This window comes from Pteropus alecto, unplaced genomic scaffold (genome assembly GCF_000325575.1).
Source record: "Pteropus alecto unplaced genomic scaffold, ASM32557v1 scaffold61, whole genome shotgun sequence".
Lineage (NCBI taxonomy): Eukaryota > Metazoa > Chordata > Mammalia > Chiroptera > Pteropodidae > Pteropus > Pteropus alecto.
In genome coordinates, this window is record NW_006434835.1 from 7,689,025 (window position 1) to 7,708,861 (window position 19,837).

Below are 19,837 nucleotides of genomic sequence, written 5' to 3' on the forward strand. Positions count from 1 at the left end.
GAGAAAAGATAATGTCATTGATTGTTGCTCCCGCCATTATCCTAGCACCGCCCCTAAATCCTATTCTCCTCATTCCCACACTCAGGCCGTGACGCTCAGCTGAATGTTTGCTCAGTGTATTAGTTGTGATTAATAAAAATAATAGCTCTGATTTTAAAGCCCAAGTCTTATTCTAATACCACTAATTAATTCTACCCATCAGAAGAGCTGAGCTACACTTGGGCGACCAGGAGTCACTTGACCCTTCCAGACAAAAAGCATGACTGAGCAGCCTCCTGGAACCATAGCCCAGACCCACGCCCTGATCCTCACCCTTGCGGTTTTACAATCATAACTATAGGAAAAGGAAGGCATGCAAAGATGGACCTGCACAAAGTTAGGATTTTTCCCCAAAGCAGAGAGAAAACTTGCCTAAGCTACACATGCCTGTTATCTCCAGGATTCCATACTTAGCATCCCAAACTGGGGTCACTGCAAAGGTCCTCTCAGGTAGGATACTACCTGCCAGCCACGTGGAAAGAAAGAGAAAGTGCCACGATCCTCAAAGAGATATCACCAAGGGAACGAAACAATCCAAAATGGGTTCTTCCGCTTAAGAGAGAATTTTAATCACTATTCCCACCAAATTATTCATCATCTAGCATTAGGGCCTAAATGCATGCTCCCAAAGACACGTTTTGTCTTTAATTCCCCCTCAGAGGGTCATGAGAGAGAGCTGTGCCTTTCCCGGAGAAGAAATAAGCCATTAACAAATAACACGCTTACAGCAGGAGCCTGAATGCAACAATGCGCACTAGCACTCCACCCAGAGAGGGCCACATCGGTGTCACCCGCTTCTCTTCAGCTGCCCATCCGCCCTGTTGTCATTTTATTGTTTACATGAACCTGCATCTCCTGGTGATCATATTTGCCTACATAAAACCTAACATTAGATTTCACGAGGGGAGATAGCAAGCATAGGCACAGCAGTGACAATGCACATAACTGGTCAAATGAGCACAAAATATGCCAACTTAAGCATTTGCCTAACTTCACATTTACATATTAAAGATTCTGTTGAAAGAAATCATACTTTTGTGCTTAGTTGGGATAAAGAAAATGAAAAGAAGCTACGAGGCGCATACACGTCATTTCTTGATAAGTATTTTCTTTTCTTTTGCAAATTTGCCATATTTTCTCAGAAAAAACCCTCCATTATATTTCTAACACTGCAAGGGTAGGATGATATTAAATACACGCATCACAAAGTTATTAGTAGTGTTACAGTTTATATTGTGTTCATTCGACCTGAACAATATATTTCAAATGTTTAAATGCTTTATCTTTGTACTCTCTCTTGCCTTCTTTGAACATGTAAGATAAACAAGAAAAGTTATCATCATAGATGCTTCAGTCGAAGTTGCTCTGAACTTGGAAATTAAAACAGTGTTAAAAAATAGTTTAAAAAAATAATAAAACCTAGGAAATGACTCCTGACACATAGAAAATGTTCATGAACAGAATGTTGAAGCAAAAAGTCTCTAAGAGTCCATCAAGGAACAAGATAGAGCTCACACCAGCTCTATCACTCCAGGTAACATATCCATGGAAGAGTGGATTATTTTCTCAGAAGGGCTCTACCCTCTCCCTAAAATGCTATATACTGGAAAGTGAATAAATCTAAATACAACCAGAGGCAGAGAAGATTCTTAGTAGCAGAAAACACTTTCCCTTAGGGCCCAATATGCCTGAATTTGCCTTGGCCCAGCCAGGCATCCTATCCATGATGTCAGGCTTCATCCAAAGAATCAATCAAAGGACCAGTTTTTAGAGTTAGGCTTGTGTTCAAACTTCAACACAGACTGTGTTGCAAACAGAGCCGGAACACAGAGGGCCTTGAGGACTCTGAGAGCCACTCCCTCACCCTAAACTTAACTCACATCAGCACCAGCATCTGACTGTGAGGTTGGAGCAAGGTAGCAGATGCGCAGAGACTTTGAGAAGCTCAGTCTTCAACAGAAAGGAGAGCCACTCCTGTGCACTTTTCATGTTCACGCCCACTACAAAACAAGTCTTAGATATCTGACCACTTTGGAACTATGGTCATTTATCACAGAAACAGTGAGGGAAAGGATAGAATGAAGCATCAGGGAAAGGATAGAAACTTTATTCTCTGTCAATGTTCCTCTTAAAAATGTATCACACAGAGTTGAGCGATGTGACATCATTTTGCATTTATGCAAACAAAAGTGTATTTATTGCCTACTCTGTGCCTGCCCTTGTCTAGTACTAAGGATACGTGCTGAGCAAGATAGCCCAGGGCTCTTTCTCAGGAGCTTACACTCCAATGGGAGGAGGCCTACAGTACAAAAATAAGTAAAATTGTGAATACTAACAAGTGCTATGAGGGAAATAAACAGGGCGACATAATGGAAAATAATTGGAAGATCACTTTCAGAAGTTTAATTGGGGAATGTCTCTCAGAAGATACCTCATTTGAACCGAATAAGAGAATCCAGACACCATAGTGAAGAGAGTTCCAGACAGAGGTGACAGGAAGTGCAAAGAGTCAAGAGGAAGAACGAAAGGCATTGGTAGATGGAGAGTATGAGAAGAGAGAAAGAGAGGGTAGGTCAGGGAGGAGGCTCAGTCCAAATTACATAGGGCCCTGAAGGCCATGTCTTTGATTTGGGGTTTTACTCAAGTTTGATAAGAAATAATGAACTACTAAAGAGAGAAATTGCACAATATGATTTACATATGAAAACATAACTCTTACTGCTGTGTGAAGAATGGAATTGTGGCAGTAGGAAGCCTGGAAGCTCAGGAAAATCTATTGTTGAGGCCAAAGACATGGTAGCACACTGCTAGAGTGCTGCTCACGGAGATGGAAAAAATGGAAGGATTCGAGATGTATTTTTAAAGCAGAATGATGAAAAACTCACAGCTTCCCACTGAGATCAGGAACAAGGCAAAGATGTCCAGTCTCACCGCTCCTTTCCAACAAGGTCCTGGAAGTAATAGCTAATATAATAAGACAAGAAAAGTAAATAAAAGCATACATATCGAAAAGGAAGAAATGAAACTGTCTTTGTTTGCAGGTGACATGATCATCTATGTTTCTGGAAGAAACGGCCAAACAAAACCCTCCTGGAACTAACAAGTGGTTAAAGAAAGGTTGCAGGATACATGTTTAATATACGAAAGGCAATAATTTTTCTATATATCAGCAATGAACCAGCAGAAACCAAAATTAAAAATATAATACCATTTGCATTGGCACCCAAGAAAATGAAATACTTAGGTATAAATCTAACAAAATAGGTACAAGAAGGTATAAATCTAACAAAATAGGTATATGAAGAAAACTACAAAACTCTGATGAACAAAATCAAAGAACTAAATAAATTTAGAGAGATTCCACATTTACGGGTAGTAAGACACCATACTGTCAAGATGTTAGTTCTTCCTACTTATAGATTCAATGCAATCCCAATCAAAGTCTCAGCAAGATATTTTGAGGATATCAACAAAGTGCTGCTAATGTTTATATGGAGGGCAAAAGACTCAAAATAGCCAGTAAAATATTGAAATAGCTGAACAAAATTGGAGGAATAACACTACCCAACTTCAAGGCTTATTATAAAGATACAGTAATCAAGGGTATGGTACTGGCAAAGAACAGACCAACGAATCGATGGGATGGAATAGAGAGCCCAGAAACAGGCCCACGTAAGTGTAGTCAACTGACCTCTGACAAAGTCAATACAATGGAGCAACGATCGATTGTCTTTTCAACAAATGGTACTGGAACAACTGACATCCACATGCGAAGAAATGAATCCAGACGCAGAGCTTGTACTCTTCCCAAAAATTAACTCAAACTGGATCATAAGCCTAAATTTAAAACACAAAACTGTAACATTCTTAGAAGATAACAAACCTAAATGACCTTGGGTACGGCAATGACATTTTAGATACAACACCAAAGGAAAAATCCATGAAAGAAATCATTGATAACCTAGATTTCATGAAAATTAAAAACTGCTCTGTGAAAGCTCCAACATTTACTAATGTCAAGAAAAAGAGAAGAAACGCTGGGAGAAAACACTTACAAAAGACACAGCTGATAAAGGGCCGTTATGCAAAATATAAAAGAACTCTCAAAATTCAACAATAAGAAATCGACCCAATTAAAAATGGGCCAAAGACCTTAACAGACACCTCAGCAAAAAAGATATACAGATGGCAAAGTAGCCTATGAAAATATGCTCCACATCAAATGTCACTGGGAAAATGCAAATCAAAACAGTGGAATAAAACCAGGGCCAAAACCTGGAACGCCGACAGCACCACATGCTGGTGAAAACGTGGAGCCACAGGAACTCTTGTTCATTGCTGATGCGAGTGCAAAATGGCACAGCCACTCGGGAAGACAGCAGCTTCTTACAAGACTAAACGTACTCCTGCCATACGATGCAGAAATTACGTCCTTTGGTATTCGCCCAAAGAGTTGAAAACATGTCCGCACAAAAACTTGCACACAGATATTTATAGCAGCTCTATTCATGATCGCCAAAACTTGGAAGGAACCAAGATGTCCTTCGGTGGGTGAATGGGTTAATAAGCTGTGAAACGTCCAGACAATGAAATGTCATTCAGTGCTAGAAAGAAATGCGTTATTGTGCCATAAACAGACATGAAGGAACCTTAAATGCATACTATAAAGTGGGGGAAAAAAAAAAAAAAAGCCAAACTAAAAAAAGGCTACGATTCCAACCATATCACATGCAAAAAAAAGAAAAAGCCAATCTAAAAAAAGGCTACGATTCCAACCATATCACATGCTGGAAAAACAAAACTACGGAAACAGTAAAAAGGTGAAAAGATCCGTGACTGCCAGAGGCAGGTAGGGATAAATAGGTGGAACAAAGAGCATTTTTAGGGTGGTAAAAGTACTCTGTACCATACCACATAATAACTTGTCATTATACTTTCGTACAAACCCATAACATGTGCAGCACTAGGAGTGAACCGTGATATAAACTATGGACTCTGGGTGGTTATGATACATCAGTGCAGCTTCATCGACCGTGACGCACGCCCCACTCTGGTGGGGGTGCTGATAACAGGAGAGGCATGGGTGGGGGCAGGGAGCATATATGCCGTCTCTGTACCTCCGTCCATTTGGCTGCGAACCTAAAACCGCTCTAAAATATTTTTTAAGTCATTTTTAAAAAGTAGAATGATAAGATTTCCTGAGGTATAGGATATAAAGAGTGAGAGAAGGGCAGAAAATGAAGGATCGTATCAACGCCTAGGCTTGGGAACTGCATAATTAGGTAGATAAGGATGTCCTTTTCTGAGATTCAGGATACCGGAAGAAGTAGAAGGCAGAATGAGGAGGAGGCAGAATCAATAGCTCTGTTTTGATGTCTACTGGACGTCCCCAGGAAGATGTCCAAAGGCTGTAGAACTGATGAGTTTGGAGTTTAATGGATATATAAAGACTAGAGACATCAATTTGGGATTCATCAGCACACACGTGGAATTTGAAACCCAGATCGTAGGTGAAATCTCTTAGAGAGAGATGTTCAGTATGGAAGAGGGGAGTCCAGGACGGAGCCCCAGAGTGTCCTTACGTATGGACGTCAGGGAGACGAGAAGCACACGAAGAAACCGGAGAAGCAGAAGCCTGGGAGGCAGGAGGGCAATAACATGCGGTCGGAATAGCTGGCAAGAAAGTATGTCAGGATGGGAGGTGACAACCATGTGGAATTCTGCCACGAAGTACGAGGGAAGGAAGACAGAGGAGTGCCCGTCAGAATGACATTCGGCAATCTTTAACAAAAACAGAAATCGGACTGGAATGAAATTAATGGCATGGGCAGTAAAGAAAAGAGAATGAGCAACACCTTTCGAGAAGTCTCTTAATGGAGAAAAGCAGGGAATGGGGTTTCGCATCTACACGGCTTCTACCTACTACTTCACACCAAACCATAATAGTCATCATTTTCCTAGGATGGGGGCGTGAGACGGAGTAACCCAGCCCAGGTCAGATGTCTAAGATACAAAGCACGTCACAGCCCTGGTTTTGTCACACTCCATGGCCCTCGATGGCTTCAACATAAGCTCCGAGCTCGCCAGGCTGGCAGTCAAGGACTTCGCAGCCTGGTCTCAAACAGTGCCGCCCCTCCCTCAATTTCTGCCCCTCCTCCTGTCCTTTGTCTTGTCTTCCTGTCCCTCCCAAAGCACCCACGAAACACTCAAACCATAATAGTCATCATTTTCCTATCGCTTCACTCCTTTCGAGTCTTCATGCTGTCATACACGCTGTCATTTTTGCCAGAAATGTCGTTTCCCTCGTGACCCTTCAAGAACTGAGGTTCAGTTCAAATGATGTGTTGTGTGGAGGCTTGCGGCAAACCTTCGGCTCCCCCACCCATCTGCCTGGCGCCTTACGCCACTGGAGCCCTTGTCTGTGGATGTGTCTGTCCACTGGCATGGATTTCCTGCAGGCAATGGATTTCCCCTTTTTCGTAACTCGTGTCTGCTATGGGCCGACAGCCCATAGGTATATGTGCAATGAATGAATGTACCCACAGATAGTATCAAAATAACTTCAGGAGACAGTTCCATGTCACCCTTATCATGCCCTGAGCCAGTGTCCGCACTGGCTTATGCAAACTCCAACACCCTGCTTTCTCCTCCCACCTTCTTCAAAAGACAATGCCCACGGGAAATAAAATGGAAAAAGTGTGCTCAACGAAGAAAGAAGAAAGTGATAAAAGCTCAGTGGCACCCCAAGAATCGGTGAATTCATATTAGCTACTTTTAATTTCGGGAACTTAAGGGCCTTTCTCTTGCTTCACACAAATTCAGATCATTTCCTGCAAAACTGCAGAGTCTTATAAAATATAAAAGGAGCTAAGGACAGGGTCTTTGTTTTATTTGAAGTGAAATCCAGGTAGATAAACATAATCCCAAAGGAAATTTAACCTTCTCGAGCTGATTGACAGGGAATCGAATCCGTCATAGCCCAGACTTACCTAGAAACCCCAAGAAATTTCAAAATCCTTTTGAATAAAGCACCGGGACTAAGCTATGTTTTACGCGTGAGCTGTTCTAGAACACCCGTGCTCATGAAGACGGTGTGTGAGGAGCAGCACTTTGCCCGTCCACAGCAGTAACATCGCCCACGGGGAGACTGACAGCTTTGCCATCTTCCCTCTGCCTCATTCCCAACATCTAACTGGTCACCAAATCGTATCTGTTTTAGGCTCACATCTCTAGAATCCATCACTTTCTCTCCACTCCCCTCTCCACAATTAAGGTTCCTGCTAGTCCCTGTCCAGCCTACTGCCCAGTCCTCGATCCATCACGCTGTCTCCATGCTGATCACATTTTCCTCCGCTCACAAATCTTCATTGCCTTCTCTTGCCTAGGAAATCGAAAACAAACTTCTCACTTGCTAGTCAAGGCTTCCACAATCTGCCCCGCCTCATTGCTGGCTATTCCTTTTCCCAAAGAATTGTACAGTTGCAAGGTATTAAATGAGCCATTTCTGTCTCAGGATGCCATCACGTTACATGCACACCCAGTGCTGTCTGGCAGGACTGGAGTGAAAACATTGGGAAGCTGCGTGCTGAGGTGTAAGATGCGGGGCTGAGCACGAACGGATGAGCCGTTTTCCCTGGGTGGCCCATACGTAAAGGTGCCAAGCAAGAGTCTGATGTGTGAGTGATTGAGAGGGACATTTCATTCTTAAGGTCAAAGCCAGATAAATGCAGCTGGTCGTGAGGTCCAGAGAGGATGGTGAAGACGTAAGTGAGAAAACCAGTAATAAGATCAGATGCCAGGGAAACCGGGAAAGACTTGGGAGTATTGGATCAGTCCCAAGTGAGCAGCTCTGAACAGAGCAAGAATCACGGAGGGTGGGGGCGCGCTTCCGGCACTTTCCTCCCCATGCGTCTGTGCTGTGGCAGTTGCCTCTCACCGGACCCCCTTTCTTGACCTCCATCACCACCTGTTCAAATCTTACCTGCTCCATTGAAGCCCATCGTATATCTCTACTCAAGGAAACATTTCTTATCCTTCGAAACAGGTGCGATGCCTCCAGCATCCTTTCAATTCAGACATTTTTTTCGTGCCCTAATCATGGCTCATATTTGTTAGATATTTACTTTAGCTTGAATATCCAGTGGGTAAGAACAGTGGCAACTGGTTTCGCATCTACACAGCTTCTACCTACTACTTCACACACTAAAGCTGCTCGACAAGCATTTCCTTCAATTACCACTTAGACTGATATAATGCCATCGAGAAAACAGCAGGTTTTGCTAACTTTTTCCATAAACATTCTGAATGGAGATATTCGCCCGGAACAATTGATTCAACACATCTTTGAGCATCAAAATCCAAGCTGAAAGTCTCCAAATGTGAGATGGACATATTGTAAAAGCACAGGAATTAAAAGAATCCCTCGACACCAAAATAAGTCCTCTTAACTGATGCACAGAACGTATTCTTATAATTTCCTGAAATCCACGACAGAGACCCAGACTCCCCACGGTCTTACCGCACATGGAGCTTTGAAGAACAGATGCATCAGCCTGGGAGAAGAGGCCTTTCCAGATGTGATTTCCCAGCTTGTCAGGGGAGCAGCAGCGGAATATGTGTGAGCTTAGAAATGCAACACTTTCCATTGCTAGATGTGTGAGTCTGGCTGTTACACAGCCCTGCAGAGGTTTCCAATCTGTAAACGGAGATTAAAGAAATTACCTTACAGGCCAGGTTGTAAGGAAAAACATGCGTGAAATCACCTGGACAAAGAACATGGCCAATAGATTTGAGCCATTTCACTTAGGAAACCCTATACTACAATTAATTGAACTAATATTTTAAAATTCTAAGATGGTAACATAATATATGCATGTATGTACTTGTGGGTGAGTACATAGGTTTGAAATAAACTGAAATCATACCGAAATATGAGCTTTGAAGTAATTAGCTACCCTAAGTCATTTTTCTTGAAATGTAATAGTTTACAAAGTCTTAATGCAGTCTTCCAAAGAAATTACAGACTCTTTTCCTTAGAAGGCATATTGTTTGCAAATGCTAATACCTATCTTTCCTGCATCATTTCCCCTCATTTGGGGGGACTATGAAAAGAAAAATTTATCCTTTATTCATAGTTCTAAAAATTTTGTTCTCTAAAGCCCAGAAATTCATTTTACAAAAGAGATAATGAAAGATTTTTAGCCAAGGAAGTGGAATGCATTATGATGTAAGATATAAATTTCCATATCTTCCACACAGCAAAAAAACCAAACAAAAAAAAAAACCCTATCTCAATACCAGCAAATGGTCTTAGGAAAAAAACAACAACAACAACAACACTTAGCATATGGCATATTCCACAATTTTTAACTTTTTTACAATCTTAAGCACTTTTTACTGATAAAGAGTATTACCTATGTATTATCTGTAAGAACTCGAAAATTATTTTGCTAAAAATTGTGAAGTTAAAACTTATTAATGGTACTGGGTAATCCTGTTCTCTTAGAATACAGGCACTAAAATAAAAATGGAAAATGCCTGAGGCTGCGGCTTCAAAAATACCCATTTGCAAATGAACGATTATTAGTAGCAAATCTTCTTAGAGTTAAAGGATTAGAGTTACTAATTTCTGTAAAAATTAACACCTACTTTCTTGAGAGATTTGAAGGGAAAGAATGATTCTGAAATAGCTGTAGTAGCGTAAATATGTAACATCTAAATTTTTTGTTAATTTTTCATGGCCACTGGAAGAGACACACAAGAAAGGAATACCACACAGTGGGCAGAGAATAGGATTGGGGTGGAGGGTAGGAGCCCCTATTCCGACCCCAGAAGGACCTAACAGGGAAAATACTTCCCACCGAACTGATATCACAGAAATAAAATACAGAGATAAAAATGCTTTAAACGGTTTGATTCCCCCTAAAATGGAAAGAAATTAGATTAACAGGAAGCGCGTGTTAATTTCTAATATTTCCCTCCATGTATGGGAACCCGGATCTGACACAGAAAAGCCCCTCAGCAAATGTTTGTGGGAAGAGAGGATCGTCTTAGTCTGAAGGAAGGAACATTTATTGAAGACAGTCACTAATGCGAGCATTTTGCCAGACACTTTACCTAAAAGATCTTACTCCATCGTCAGAACTACCTGTGAAATGTATGCTGTCATCCGCATTTAAGAAATGAGATTGGGAGAGAGCAGAGGGCATAATCCAAATATTCTCACCTAGTAAACAGCAGAACTGTGGTTCCATAAACCAGGACCCACTGATCCCACAGCCACGCCTGTCCCTTCACTCTGAGGACGCCAGGATTCTGTCCCAGAATCTAGTTCTGAAAGGCCTCGGACCACCACAGTGCCGTCTTTAACCCAGACAGCCTGGGGCTCTACCTACCTTGCCTCCCCCACGTTCTACAATCTTCTGTAATTCTCAGGGAGCTGAGAGGCAGCTGTGGCATCATATGAAAAGCAGTGGGTTTGGAATCAAGTGATGTAGCTTCAAATCCCAGCTCCGACCATTACTTTCCGGCCAAAATCACTTACCCACCATTATTTTTGGGGGAGGGTTTTTTGTTTTTTTTTTTACCCACCATTTCTTTAAACCTCAGTTTCTTCTTTTGTAAAATGGAACTGACAGCTTCCTCCCAGTGCTAATTAGAGACTAATTAGTGTGAGGTTGCTCTTCCTGACATGCCACACACAACCCAGCAGATACCCAGTTATGTTTTTAAAGAAAATGAACTCAGAGCTGAGAGTCAGTCCTCATGCCTGAGTCCGTGACTGTCCTGAGTCGTCCTGTCCTCTTTTTCCACGATAAAGCCTGCAGCACTTAGAATGGTCACACGGGGACAGAAAAGAAACAGGAAAGAGAGCTAGCAGACAGGAGGCAGCCATTAGCACCATGCTCACCCAGAGAGAGTCACAGACTTCGCATCTCTTCTGATGGTGAAAATAAAGAAATAAAGAAAACACTGCAAGGCCACGCCGAGAAAATACTGCAGCCTGAGGCTTAAGCATAAATAAAACTAGGCCCCACAGGTGGGATGAAGGAGGCTGGCACAGTGAGAGCGGATCAAGACCATGCGGGAGGACACCTGAGTTCTCGCTGCTCTGCTCCTAAATCACTACCTTTTGAATCTCTTCCTTTCCTTTAAACTCCATTTCTTCTTCTATGCAATGAAATATGCGGGCTATACTGTCTTTGCAGTTATTTTATTTATGTAGACTTCTAATCCTAGTTACCTTAGTTTTCATTAGAGCATTCTGCTTATTTTAGCAAATTTCTCTTCAGTAGCTCTTGATTTGACAAGATGATCTTTTTTCTCCTTTATTTTGAGTATGTAATAAATTATGTTATGGCTGGGCATTTTGGGGCTAACCCCTGCTTGTCATAGTGCATTTTTCTTTAAATAGTCTGTTTGGATTCTACTTTTATCATTTTATTTAGACTTCTAGTTATTTTATTCCTAACACTGGTCTAACATCCTCCGCCATTTTTTTTTTTTTTTTTTTTTTTTTTTGGTCCTTTCTTATCAGGGTTAAGACTGTGGCCACTTCTTTAAATGAATTGCAGAGATCTTCTTCTAAGGCCTGGGATAATTTAATTAACATCAGGATCATCTGTCCTCTAAAGGTTAGATAAAACTCAGCTGTGCAACCATCTGCTCCTAATGTTTTTTCCCCCTTAATTGTTGATCATTAATCTTCTAATTTTTTTTACAGTAGTTAAATTCAAGTTTTCTACTTCTTGGCTCAGTTTTGGTATTTTGAATTTTGTAAGAAAATAAAGTCGCACATGTAAACAAATAGTCGCATATAATTATCCCTCTTACTCTCTTCCATACATGTGGCTATCGTCTTTTCATTTTTAATTCCAAATATTTTTATTCTTTCTTTTCTCTCATCAGATTTCTAAGGACTTTATCCTATCCGCTATTTGGCCTTTCCAAGGAAACTGCTTTTGGATTTACGTATCCTTTCTATTGTTTTGCTTTTTATATCATTTATTCTAATTTTTATCTTTAATATTTCCATCCTTCCAGTTTCTTCTGTTATAGTTTCCAATTTTAAAGATGGGCAATAATTCCTGTATTTATGTCTTTTTTCTTTAAAACGAACATGTCGAAGGCTATAAATTTTCCTTTGAGTTCAGCTTTAGCCATGACGCATAATTTTGTCAGGAAGCATCGGCTGGTTTTCTCCATTTGTCTTCAAAAGCTTCATTTTCTACCTTTCTCTGTTCTACTCTGTGCTCCTGGAGCCCTACCCCAGTGGGCTGTATCCAGGTTCTCTCGCTGGATAGAGTTCAGTCGGGTTTGGCCAGTGGGAGACATCAACAGGAAATCAGAGAAGGAAGAAAGGACGGTTCTACTCTACGCCCTCGCTGTTCCATCCCAGCAGCTCTTTCAGCAGCAGGAACTACAGTCCTCCCAGGCAGAGCCCCACCCCCTGCCCAGAGCATCAGCTCACGCAGGAATCTAACATAATTTCCTCACTTTGTCTCTTTGAGCCTAGGGATGAGAACAGCTGCCCATTTTGCTAATATTTGGGTGGCCCAGCCTTCCTTGATTCTTTCAACTTTCCTGAAAGCTTTTTTAAAAATCACTTTACTAAAATCTCTACAGTCAAACTATCTGAATGGAGTCCTGTTTCCTGCTGGAACTCTGACTAGTACAAAGGATTCATTGTTCTCTAAATAATTGATTAATTAAAATTATTTTTTTCTTGTATCCAGTTTCCAGATATTACTTAGGAGAGATTTCTTCATCTGCTAAAGTTAAGACTCTGTATCATCTTTTTAAAGTAAACTTCAGAAAGGTAGTGACTCAAAAAATATGTAGCTCTCACATATGTCTCCTAGAGTAAAGTACTAGAGGATGTGATTCACCAAGATGACAAAGAAAACCAAGAAAGAAGGAAAACAGAGGATCTAATAGGGAGAAGACCAAGAGACTTCCCTCATCACTGGAAAGAAGTCCTCGGATGCCAGCGATGCGGTCCAGATGGAACAGGGGCGTTGGGGCCACGAGAAGGATGTTTCTAACAAAATATGGAAGTTTGGAATTGATATATGTTTGACTGCACTGAGAAAAGATTTATAGGTATTTTAAAGAGTTTGGGGGGAAATTAGTGATAAGAACCAAATAATTAAATAAATGGAAGAAAGAAGAAAAGTAAAAATTATACGAAAAAAAATATAGACTACTATATGGGTCATTTGTGAACAATTATATGGCCAAAATAATATAAACACTGAATAATAATTTAACCAAAAACTGGGATATTGCCATGTTGGGAGGGAGGAAGGCTGGGCAGTATAGGCATGGAGAAATAAGGGCACTAAATCTTTAGTTCCCCAATATAATGTCGACTCACAATATGTACATTGATAAATCAAAAATGGCATAGTAAACATATTACTTAGGAATCAAGAGGTCAATACCAAGACTAGCTCACAAAGAGTGAAAAGGTTAGTTCTGATAAGCAGGATCCAGGAGCGTAAATGAGAAAAGAAAAGCGATGATATTTTATTAACGTTTATTAACGTTAACGTTGTTATAAGCCTCCTCATTCTATTCGACTTTTTAAACTTTGTAAGTATATTACTTTGATAAAAAATTAAATGTTTAAAATAGAAAAATCAGTAAGCTAAGACACTCAGGTTTTCCTCACTCAGGCAACCAGGAACAAAACAATAAAATTATTCTGGGCAAATTGAAGCCATTAACACCATAGTATGAGTTACATTAATCAGTTCCTTTGTCTAAATCTCAGCAATCCACTGATTTGGGGGTTCCTAGGAGGCTCTTTAGGACATGTAGCGGGAGGGTGTAGCCTATTATCTGCTCCTCAAAAATATTAAAGATGTTGCTTCAGCTCAGCCGAGACACACTGTTTTATAATATCAAGCTTCATTACATTCGAATACCAAACTGGTCTATGTATTATTAAATATTCTTCAAATTTGATAATTTACTGCTCAAAACATAAGAGCAGTTTTATTGTTTTTCATAGCAATTTAACTTTCCCTTTAGTCATTCTCCCTCCCATACTCACACTCAACAATCTTCCTTCGGTGATAAGGGGTGGGTTCCAGAGCCTCTAGCTGGAAGCCCAGCCCAAGCCCAACAACCCGATCAGTTGCTGAGAAAAACATTGCAAAGTTCTCTTGTTGTTTTATTTTTAATTTAATTTTGTGTTTCAACACTAGCTCCACACAAAACAGGGAGCTCTGACAGTGCATCGGTACTGCAGCTGTCGAAGCTTCTTTCCAGATCTCACAGGACCTCACTGAAGATACAGAAGACAGAGAACCCCAAGACCTACGAACCAGCCAGAAGTGCTGAGACCTTTAATAAGATGAAGTTGCTATTTTTAAACACCTGGAGTATGGATCGCAGCCAGCCACTATGTTCATTTACCAAGATGAGTCTTCTGATAATTTATAGGCTTTTTAATATACATACTCTACTTTTTATTAAAATAAGATGTGATCACGGGATGTGAAGGAAAGGAAGGACCTCAAGTACAGAGAGTTCTAAGTCCTACTTTGAGGACCCTCGAGTTGCAGGGGCCCCCGCAGCTGTCAGAAGAGAGAAGCAGGTGACAAGACAGCTTTAAGCCCCCCAAAGACTGCACAGTTTTCCTTTTATCAACCATTTGACACATGGAAAATGTAAGGCCTCCAGAAAGGAGGACGAAACTCATCGACTATCAACTAGCAGGTGGCAAAGCTGCAACCGAAGTCAGGTCTTCAGATGCCAGGTTCAATGTTTTCGCCACTGTCTTTTTCTGTCTTTCTTATTTTAGGTGCTCTCTACTTATAGAAACTAAAACTGTATCCTTTTCTAAAGAGCTATGGAGATGTTGCTGCTCCATTTTCCCTAAGGAAAGAAGCCTGATAAATTATTTAAATATCCACTTTTCTCTGCTAGAACGTACACTATGTTTTTCTCTAAGTAAAATGCGAAAACACTTATTTTACGGAGTCATTTATATGCATCATTTTTCTTCTTAAAAGCTTCCTTTCTCCTATATCCATTGCTTTGGAAATCTCTGGAGATATTACAATGAAATATTGATTACCTTCTCTCTCATCTCCACCCTGTTCCTGTTCTAATGATCCTGCATCTCCAGAATGATTTTTGTTGAGGAAGCACTAATTCAGAAACCTGTTTGTATATTTTTTTTAAAGATCAACTCTTACATTGACCGGGCCTGTGCACCAGCCTTCTGTCACATAAGCTCCTGTTTGGGACAATCCCTACTGGGACATCACATCTCATTAGAAGCAACGACCTTGAATTGCTGGCTTCTTTCAGTTCCCAAGAGATGAAAGGTTCGACAGCATGGCAGTGGTTAAGAGCAGTTTGGTCTTTGGGAGTGAGGAGGAAATTGTTGGAGGTTCCATTGTAAGGGGTGCAGGTTCAGCTCCTGGGAAAGTGGGGGTTTACCCACCATAGCACATCCCGAGGCTTCATGTTGGACACTTTCCGCTTGCGACAGAGTGGGGTGGGAGGTTCTCAATTTCTTTTCAAAGGTCTCACACATCAGTTTTGATCTGATGTATGTTTTCTGGATTTCAAATCAGAAGAACCTAGGCCCGAAGGCCATTGCCCACTGACTCGGTGATAATTTAATTAACTTTGGCTCAGTTCTCCATGCTGTAAACTGTTGATGAAGACTATCCGTTTACTGATGCTGTGAGAATTCAAACAGATAATTCACATTAAATGCCAACATAGGCCTACAGAGCCTTAAGAAATGGAGTCTCTTTCTTCCTTAAGAAGAGGTAAAAACCCTGTTAGTGTCTCTAAGGCAGCACAGGGTAATTTTTCCCCATAAAACTAAGAAGATGCTAAGAAACCGGCCTCCCATGGGTGGCCCTTAGGAAATGGACCCATGAATGAAGTTATGCCAATAAAACCATTAAGAAGCACAAAGCGGACGAGAAGGTTTCTGTGTGGGGAAGCTGTTTCGCTTTTCTATTGCTGCATAATAAACCACCCTAAAACCTGGCCGTTTAGAACACCAAGCATATTCTTCTTCTCATGGGTCTATAGTGTGAGCTAAAGCGGGAGGTTCTGCAGCTGTTGTTTCGGGTCTCTCACATGGTGTCAGTCACACGGTGACTAATGGGCGGTCATCTGGGAAACTGGGAAAGCTGGGCCCCTCTCCCTCTTCCCAAGGTCTCTGGGCCTTTCCTGCCCACCTGGTCCCTCCAGCAGAGGACCTGGATTTCTTACGTGGCAGCTCGGTGCTTTCAAAAGCACATGGCCCAGGAGGGAAGAAGCAGAAGCTTACACACCTTATTACCTGGACTCGAAACCCAAGAATATTACTTCCTTCACACTGTACCGTAAAGTAGCCCCAGGCCCACCCAGATTCGAGGAGTGGGGACAGGCCTCGGAGGCCTCTGCCGCAGTCCTCAGAGCCCACGTCCCTGAGTAATTCTTGCTCAGTCGCTTGCACGCAGAACATAGTCACTTAATAAATCTCAGATGACTAAAGGGAAATGCAATTCCCTTAGTCCAGATTAATGTTTTAGTTCTTGGCTAAGTAAAATCGAGAAGGGTTAAATTTGTGGCCGGCTCACCTGAAGCGGCAGCTGCCATCTAGAATGTTGTCAGGCTCAGTGTCCCACAGGCTCTTTGAGTAGACGATTCTCCATGTTCATCTCACCAGACACTGTGTCGATGGGCCATTCAGCATCTTCCAATAGAAATGTTGCTGATTCTACCACTCGATATTTTAAACATGAAGATGCCTTGATGTGATCATAACCATTTTAACTTAGAACTAGATGTGTGGTTGCTGTTTTCAAACTACTTCTGCTTTTTCTTCCAGGCTCCTTTAAAAGGCAAGACTTTTTTTTTTTTTTTTTTCTGTTTTTGGCAGCCCTAAGCATCAGGCCGAGGTTTACCTTGAGAAAGAAACAAGCTAGAGCCTCTGATGTCAAGGGCCTGGGAAAAGAGACATCCCCACCGATCTGTGGCCTCGCTAATTGCTTTCACGGAGCAAAGTGTTTCATTCCGTGAAGTAGGATCTGGTTTAGAAGGAGGTCGGAGCGGGGAGAAGCCTCAGCAAGACATCAGTGACTGCTGCTAAATGCTTCAGAAGAGCAGGATGCAAAGGGGAGGGGGAGATGACACGAGACTGAGAGGGTGCCCCGACATGTAGAGAGAGCACGGGAGTCAGAGCTGCATCTTTCCTTCCCCCTACCACCTCCCACAAAAGCTGAGCCAGCTCCATACTCAAGTTAACAAGGAATTTCGACTCTATTTTAACCCAGCCAATTCCTCGGGAAAGACAGCTTCCCACCCATTTGCTCAGTTTCTTCTCTCCCCAGTCCTTGAGTCTTTTTAGCCTAGATGCAAGGGGCCCTCCATGATCGACCCTACCTTTCTATCCTTCTGTTACAAGATACATACGAGCACCCAACGAATATTTGTGGAAGGAATAAAAGTATGAATGACACCATCTCTTTCCCCATTAAACACGCCCGCTTCAGCCTTACTAAAAAATTTACTGTGGTCAAAAAAAAAAAAAAAAACCAGACTTTTTTACCATGTTTGCCCTCTTTCGTCCAGGCAGTCCCTCTATCTGGTATGTTTTATCCCTGGTATGTTTCACAACTGAAATTCTACTTATTATTCACGGTTTGGTTGTAAATGCCATGTCTTCCAGGAAATCTTCTCAAATCTCTGCATTTATACACCATCCCTTCTAAAATAATGACTCTAATTATGTCCAGTATTATCATTAATTCAACAAAATGTTTTGAGTGGCACACTGGGAACTGAGGATTACAAATCTGCATAAGGTAAAGTCTGATTCTCAAAGAGCTAAAAATCTAGTAAAGAGACAGAAACTCATAAACAGTCACAGTACAGTATGGTAAGAACAAAAGCATGCATGTGTTACAGAAAGGAGCACAGGAAAAATAAACTTCAGGAAAAGACGTTGAGAGGAGGGAGTGGAAGACTGAGGAACTGAGAAAGCGTTTCACACGTCCACACCAATCACACGCGAAGTCGTGAAGATCTGAACCCCAGGCCAAGTCTGTGATTCCGCAGAGCTGTGGAGATGGTACCCGATTCCAGAGGTCAAGAGGAAGATGGGGATCAGAGCGCATACGGCCTTAGGTTACATCTCAAGGACTTGAACCTCCCGTGGAGGGGATGGAAAGTCCCTGCCAGGTGTTAAGCAGGGACGTGGATCATTTTTGGTCCATCTTTGTAACCTAGGGTCAACGAGTGAAGTGCCAGAAATAATAACCATATTATAGGCATGTGCTGAATGCTTACTACGTGCTTAGTACTGTCACTTCATATACATCAGTTAATACGTACTCAAAAAACGTTGATGCCACTAAATTAAATAGAAGTGCAGCTCCATCCCATCCAAAGTAAAAATAGAAAATGTCATTCTAGCCTTAGTAGTTAAAAATTATAAGTTTAAAGAAGTTTAGTAATGAAAAAGGATCAGAATAAAAGAGAACTTGATTATTCCTCAGCAAACGGCCAAACCAAAAAGTTTCAGGTAATAAAAAAAAGATGGGTAAATTGTTTAAGTGGTAAAAGAGCTTGAGAGGATTTTTATAAACACTTTAAGGGAGAAATAGATAAACTACAGAGGAAAAATGGGTCTTCTGATAAATGAGTATGAAAAAAATTAACAATTAATGAAAATAGCTGAAATACTGAACTCCTTTGCAAGAAAAATGAAAGGAACTAACTTAGACTTTTAGCAAGTAATAAAAATCTTGCAAAATACTTAAGAGGGATAGAAATCTAGAGAGGAAAAAGTCATTAAATTTAAATCATCATTTGTTTGAGGTTTAATAGTTTTATTAAAAGTGTCTTTTAGAAAGACAAAGAATGCCCCGTAATTCATCATTTTTAAAGAGACAGCTCACAGCCTTTACAATGTGTTTCCACTAGGAATCAAATCAGATCTCTCCTTCTTTAGCTACAACTCCTGAAGACACTGACCCTTGGGAAACAGTAAATGTGCATCAGGACGCTCTGCACACGGGTGTGACCCCTGGGGCACAATGCCAAAGACAGTGGATACTGGAGGCAGCAGTGGCATGCAGGGAAATCCCGGAGGGGGTGGGCTGTATTCTCGTGATAATTCCTTCCCCCAAATAGGGCTGTCACTGAGCTCTTATAAGACACTCGAATTCTCCCATCTTTCTGAATCTCTTTTTTTCTTCCTGCTATAGACTCGGCGAATGTTTAATTGGTGCAGTAATAATTTCTTTTTCCCTTCTAACCCTCACTTTCTTCACATTTTCTATGAAATTTTCCAGAAGAGGGAGTGGGAGGAGAAGGGGAGGGGGCGGGGACGAGGAGGTGAAGAGAGAAAGTATGTATGGTAGACCGTTTGCAGGATAATATCTATGTAGACCTTGGAAAATGTTCTGAAGCATTGCTTACTGGCATAACCATCAACCTGAGAATTTCGTCTCCCCAAACACTGAGCCCTACTCACTGATTAAAATGATGACCACCACCAAGAGAATCAAGGTCACTTCTGGGAAGTTGAGGAAAGGTGAGGACTAAAGGAATCAGAACACCAGGAGGTTATAAGGAGGGTAAGCCAGGTGGGATTGGTAGGTGCTTAATCAAACTAGTATCCTCTCAAAGCCAGAAAGCCTGAGGGGGAAAAGGCCCAACAAAAATCAATCAACAGCGTTCCTATTGGAGCTAATCAGCTGTTCCAGAAAAAAGACATAGGTAGAAATGTTATGTCAGAGAACCAAAGGAATAAGCAGTCACGTGCTTACGACACCAG